The sequence below is a fragment of the Frankliniella occidentalis genome, unplaced genomic scaffold, assembly GCF_000697945.3.
Source record: "Frankliniella occidentalis isolate FOCC.00 unplaced genomic scaffold, Focc_3.1 Scaffold39, whole genome shotgun sequence".
Classification (NCBI taxonomy): domain Eukaryota; kingdom Metazoa; phylum Arthropoda; class Insecta; order Thysanoptera; family Thripidae; genus Frankliniella; species Frankliniella occidentalis.
This window is the reverse complement of record NW_026267169.1, coordinates 655,829-661,950: the sequence shown is the minus strand read 5'-3', so window position 1 is coordinate 661,950 and position 6,122 is coordinate 655,829. Positions and strand designations below refer to the sequence as shown.

Genomic DNA, 6,122 nt, shown 5'->3' with positions numbered 1-6,122 from the left:
AGAGAGAGAGAGGGAGGGAGGGAGGGAGGGAGAGAGGGAGAGAGAAAACGCGTGTGTGTTATCAAAACTTTCTATAGTTCTCGTCTCACAGTCCCTTTTTTCCCTGTCGAGCTGTGATCCTGTATAATGCGTGGACGGGATAGCCCGCCAAACCATTCCCCCCCTCTCTCAGGATTCTGATTGACTGGGTCTGCGCCGCGCCAGGTTGCCCGCGTGTTCCCTCCGCCGACAGCGCGGCTGAAAGCGGCCTGCGAAAGCCCCTATCACGACCCGGGGGCGGCGGGGCCAAAACAGCGTATCGTTGATGGTGGCGTAGCGAGGCGTAGTTAAGCCCCTCAGCCACAAAGGAGTCCCGCCGCCGCGCCGCGCCACGCCACGCCCTGCGGCACGCCAGAGGCAAAGCAGCACAACCGGCCATGAACCAGGCCAGACTTGTTGCTCCGAATGTATGAATCGGCGGTCCAACAGTTCTCGGGCCGCACTTCCCCCCCTGCCCCACCCTCTCCATTCATTTCTCGACAGTGTGAGCGTGTGTGGCGGCAAAGGGGCGCCGCAGGGGCGTCGCGGGGGCGGCACAGGGGCGGCGCAGGGGCGGCGCAGTGGGAGGGGATACTGTAATTAAGTCGACCGTCTGTGAGGGAGGGGGAAGGGGAGGGTTGTCCTTGCTCTGACTACTTTGTTGTGGAATTCCGCCCACCTAGCTCGAGTGCTTCGGCATACGGCTCGACGGCCCGCCCACGCTGGGTCTGCGCGTGTGCGAGGCTCGTGCCGGAGGGGAGCGGGGCCAGGGGCACTCACCCCCTCCACCCCGCCATCCGTCTCACTCAACGTTCAGGAGGGTGTTCCAGTGAGAAACTTCACTCATTATTCACGACGATATACCTCAGTTCGCATTCCATACTGAGTCTGTAGAAATAAGTGCTATAGTGTCCGAGCGTACCCCTAAATCCGAGCCAAAATCACCTCTCTTACTGCATTTATAAATGTACGTTTACTCTGATCTGAATAGAATTCCTCCAGCCATTATTGTATGGAGATTGCCATTAAGCTTCGAACGTACCGGATGAAAACTGTGACTGATTTCAGTGGCTCTAGCCCAAAGATTTCCGAATCAATTTTACAGCTTTAAATTTAACTTATGGTTTTAAACTGTCGTTCAATTGAGAAGTTAATTTATTTTGAAGAAGAGAAGGTCGAATTTGTGATGGAATCCGTGGAAATGGATAATCAAGAGGTGCGTGTGTCCTTCTCTCTAAAGGTCGGGTCGACGTCGTTCTCGTTGATTAGATGTAACACTTGTAGAGCCCCCCCGCTGCTCGGGCAGCAATCAGTGGAGATGGGTGTGTCGCCCCCAGTCACGGGCGGGGTGAGGCAGGGGCGGCGGCAGTGAGCGGGGGCGGGGGCGGAGAGACAGACCATTACGGTAGAGCAGGCACCGCACGTCGGGACGAAGACGGCTGGGCCCTTCAGACGGACAGGCGGACAGGCAGACCATCAGGAGGGAAAGGCACCGCGACGCGCGCGGCGCGGCGCTCGGAACGATGAGACAGGGGACGTCGAGCTCTCCAGACAAAGACGGAGGACACTGTGCTGCTGGTCGGTGGAGCCCCCCTCCTCCCCTCTCCGCGGGCCCCGCTGCTGCCTCCCCGGTTAATAGCGCCGGAGCGATAATGTCCCACCCCTTCCCCTCCCTCCCCCCTCTGCTTCTCCCCCGCGCCCATAACCTTCCCCCGCCTCAGAGTGCAATTAGCGAACGAGTCCGTTATTTACAGGGCGCGGCGCAGAGGACCCCCCCCCCCTCCTCCCCCCTACGCCCCCTCAGCCCGTAACTATATAGCAGTCTGCGTTGAAAGCGATTAGGTGCTCTGCGTCACAATCAGTTTAGCCAGAGCGCCGCCCCATCCCGCGCTCTAGGCTGGGCTGGGCCGGCCCGCAACAAAGATTCCATTTATTGCAATCATCATCCTCATAGTTTCATACCTGGAATTTATATACTGTTGTTGGAACGGGGTTGCATCTGGGGGAAAATGCATAAATACTGTGCTGTCTGTATCTAAAAAAAATGCGTTTCATGACTCAGTCGTTGTTGTTGTTGTTGTTGTTGTTGTTGTTGTGTTGGAAACGGTTGGGTAATTTTTGATAATTTAAAAACCCTCCGAGCGGTGAGCGTGGCTGGGGCGGCGGTGCGGGCCCGTGCGGTGTGCAGTCCCGCACGTCACGCCCGAACGGCGGGTGGCCGATCGGGCGGTCCGCAGGCGCTCGACCGGGCAGGATGATGGCTGTTCATTCCTAATGTGAGAGAAGCGCGGCTCGCTGAGCTCTTGCAGTGAAATCGATCAGTAAATAAGGTACATTATCGCCGCACGGGCTGCAACTGCTTCCGTCCCATCGCACCCCTCAGACCGTTCCATCCACCGAATCCGTGGGAACAGAAATCCCCCTTCCCTCTTCTCCCTCCCCCCCTCCCACCCCCGAGATATTGCACGGTAAAAACAATTTCTTCTTTTTATTTCTTTTTCCAGGAAAAGGGGAAACCTTTGAAGAAACCTTCATCGTTTGGAGAAAACTCCTCAGATTTTGAGGATATTTGTCTTCAAAAAGGAAGAAAAGTCCCACATTTTTGATGAGATTCCCTCGAAATCCGAGGAGTTTTCACCACTCGCTCCTCTGCCCCCGCACATCGCACTTTTGCCAACCCATCGCTCTATATCGCTCCCGCCCGAGCACATCAGACCCGAGCCCGCCTGAGGCGGCGATGCTATATTGTCCGCTCGTCTTGCTTTCGCGATTCTCGACCCTCTCGCATAGCTCTCCATGCCTCTCTTTCGCCTCGCACATCTCCGCCCTCTGTTTTTCCCTCTAACCCCACCCCCCCCACCTTCCTCTCCAATACCCCTTCCGCTGAGTCCGAGGGAGCTGGTTTACGTTCTGTTCGACCTAAATCGAGAAATATATCCGGGAGCGGCAGATGGCGAGGCGAGCGGGGCAGAAGGCGATGCTCACCCATTTGTGCCGGGGGAGCTGCTTGTGAATCTCCTCTCCACGTCCGGTCGGGTCCACTCCAGTGTGGTCACAGCCCGTCGAAACATTTCCAATTGCATGTTGTGCTCAACAAAATTATTGACACATCCATTTCTTTAAAAATCAGCTCACGGATCGCAACTTCCGTCGTTTTCTCATTTTATCAACGAGTAATAATATCAGAGCGTTTGTGGAGAACGCTCTCATTGTTTCCCGCAGTTTGTTGTGAATGCGGCTGTATATACCTCGCACTAAAGTTAAACGAGATCCTTTCCGCCCGCTCTCCTCCATCAAAAGGAAATCTCTTGAAAAAAAGTTTTGGCATGGCGCAAGAATGGCCAGATTGAGGGGGCGCTGGCCATTGTTCACGTTCATGAAAAGTTTCCCCTCGGCTCGACGTGTCGCCGAGCTGCTGTGGAGCTTGCTGGACTCCAGTGACGCCGCCGTGGTCCGGGCGTTGGCGTGACAAGGGGCCAAGCCCAGGCCAAAGCCCGGGCCCAGCCGCCAGTCCTGCCGTTGTCGTCTGTTTCGGCTTTCAGCTCACTGAATGGGCTGCCGGGTCGGGCCACTCCGTTAGGCGAGCGGGCTCTGCCCCCGGGGGGGCCGCACGGCGGGCGCTAGTAGAGAGGATTGGCGCAGATTATACCGTTACGCTGACCAGCGAGGCGACAAGGGAAAAAGAGAATCGTACTAGGGGGAGAGAGAAAGAGAGAGAGAGAAAAGTCCAGTGTCACAGACGGGTGGGGAGAAAAGAGACAGAGAGACCGAGACTGAATGCAATCACGACTGTTAGTTTGCAGACGTTTGCGAGGTGGGGGTGGGGAAAACAGAAGCAAGCTGGGTTTTTATGTATGCATTTATGTACAGAGATGTTTGCCCTAACAGACTTGTTCCTTGTAAACTACGTCATTGTCCGTAAATCTAAAATGTATGTGATGTTATAAGAAAACATATTTCTCACGGTATTTTCGGTAGTGCAAGCAGCGCTGGGCGGCGTTTCCACGCCTCGCACCTCCACCGCGTTGCCCACGCGCATGAAAAGTGAAAAAGTTTTGACTGAAAAAGCAAAGCAGCAGTGAGTGCTTATCATTTCAGGGTAATAATCAAAGTTTTTCGTCTGCGCCCGCGTTTTTCCCTCCGCCTCCCCAGCCGTCACCTGCACCTTTTCCTCCTCGCCTCCTCCTCTTCCACCAGGCTCGGCGCCGCAGCCCGCGCAGCTCAACTCCCCCCACACACCACGCGCCCGAAATAATCATTGAGTCGGTGTGCCCCGAGTCGACTTCAAAAAGCTGCACACAAAAGACTCCCCATCTCGACCCCCTCGACCTCCTGTCCCGAGTAGAGCCTTCCCTCTCCGGTTTGGTCCGAGCCCACCTCCCCGAGTGCGTCGCGGGAAGGCGGGTTCTGCTGCGGTTGACCGAGCAGGACAATTGCCCGCAGTGCTCTGGGTCTGGGGCGAGCAGCGAGCAGCTCTCTCTCTCTCTCTCTCTCTCTCTCTCCCTGTGGCCGAGTTGGGAGTGCGGACGGCTTCCTTCCGTCCGTTGTTCTTCTCGGCCCCCTTCAATCAGAGGTGGTGCTCACTCGGCGCCGGCGGAGTGGCCGCTATCCCGGCCCGCAGCAGACTCCGTCACGGCAGCGCGTGGAGGTCGGTCTCGAAACTCGAACAACGAAGAACCTTTCATTAATTAGAGAGGGAGAAAGAACCGCGGCCGTCACGGCCACGCCATTTTTGTATGTTGGACACGTCCACGTTCCGCAAAAGCAACCCAATTGGATGGCCCGAATTATTTTTTTAATTAACTTTGCCGCTTGCCACTTCCTTGCTTTGACAACCTACTCTCTTTGGGTTGTCCTTCGCGGGCGCCCCTCGTGGTCGCCCCGCCGCCCGTCTGTCCATCTGTCCGTCTGTCGGTCCGTCTGTCGGTCCGTCTGTCCGTCTGTTCATCTGTTGTCCATCTGTCCGTCCCCGCCGTCCGTCTGATTTCCTGTCTGTCTGTTGGCTCACCCCATTCCAGTGTGCCACAGCCATGCGGCCCTCTGGGGGTCCTGAATGGCCGGGTGTGGCTCTCCACTGGCTGCCCGCACTTGGGCCCTTACACGACTGGAGGACATGTCCCTCCTCCTTCCTCTCTTCCTCCCCCTCCCCCTCCTCCGCCCCCCCTCCGAATTCTCCTCCCTTTGCCCCTCCCCTCTTTCTCCTCCTCTCCCCCCGGCATACCGCAGCACCGTCTCTCAGCCGACCTGCCCCTTGCAGGCCGCATTCCCGTCCTCCTCCACCCCTTTCCCTCCATACCCCCCCCCCTTTTCCCCCGAAGCAGCCCAGAGTTCTCGAAGCACTTTCCGACTTGGGGTCATTCTGCTTGTCTCTAGCAATTATAGATAGGAATACCAGCGCCGCCCACCTCGCCCTGCCACGCCCCGCCCCGCCCTCCGCCCCCACCGTACGCGCACTTTCAATAACAGAGGGGCCACCAGTTTTGATAGCAATTGGTGAGAGATGGCGGCAGGTTGGGGGGAGGGGGTGAGGGGGAGGCCCGGGAGCGATAACTGCTGGCCGACGTTCCCCGACTCCCAACGATTTATACCTCTCGGTCTCAAAATGGAACAATAAAAGCTTTCGCTGCGCGGTAAAGTAAAATATTATATAGAGACCGCCCCGCTCTGCACGGTCCCGCCCCCGCGCTCGCCGCTGTGATATGATGAAGTTTCTCTTTCGGTTTTCGTTCGGAGAAGCAGCAACAGCAGAGGCAGCAGGGTAGGAGTGCACTGCGGACCGCCTTCTCCGGGGACCGCAAAAGGGATAGTATAAAAGTTTCACGACACTCGTTTGCGAGAGATGACGTGTGTTTCCATCCAGTCCCTGATTTCCAGAGCCCTTTCATATTGCAGTTTACTCGTAAAAGCATTCTGTGGATCGACTCGCCTGTTTAGTGGGACGATACATTGCGCAACATACGTATTCATTTCAATTCAATTTTTTCAGGGATATATTTGATTTACAAAATAAATAAACAGACGTTACCGTTTTTGTGCAGTTTCCAACTTTTCGATGCAAATAAAACTCCTGGTGAATGCGATGGATGTGGGTTTGAGCTACATAC

At 56.2% G+C, this 6,122-nt stretch overlaps 1 protein-coding gene across 1 annotated transcript in view; it reads left to right on the top strand.

Annotated features, from left to right (window-relative positions):
* The window catches only part of LOC113213004 (uncharacterized), a 17,745-nt gene that overhangs the window by 5,439 nt on the left and 6,184 nt on the right, over positions 1-6,122 (top strand). The window lies entirely within an intron of this gene.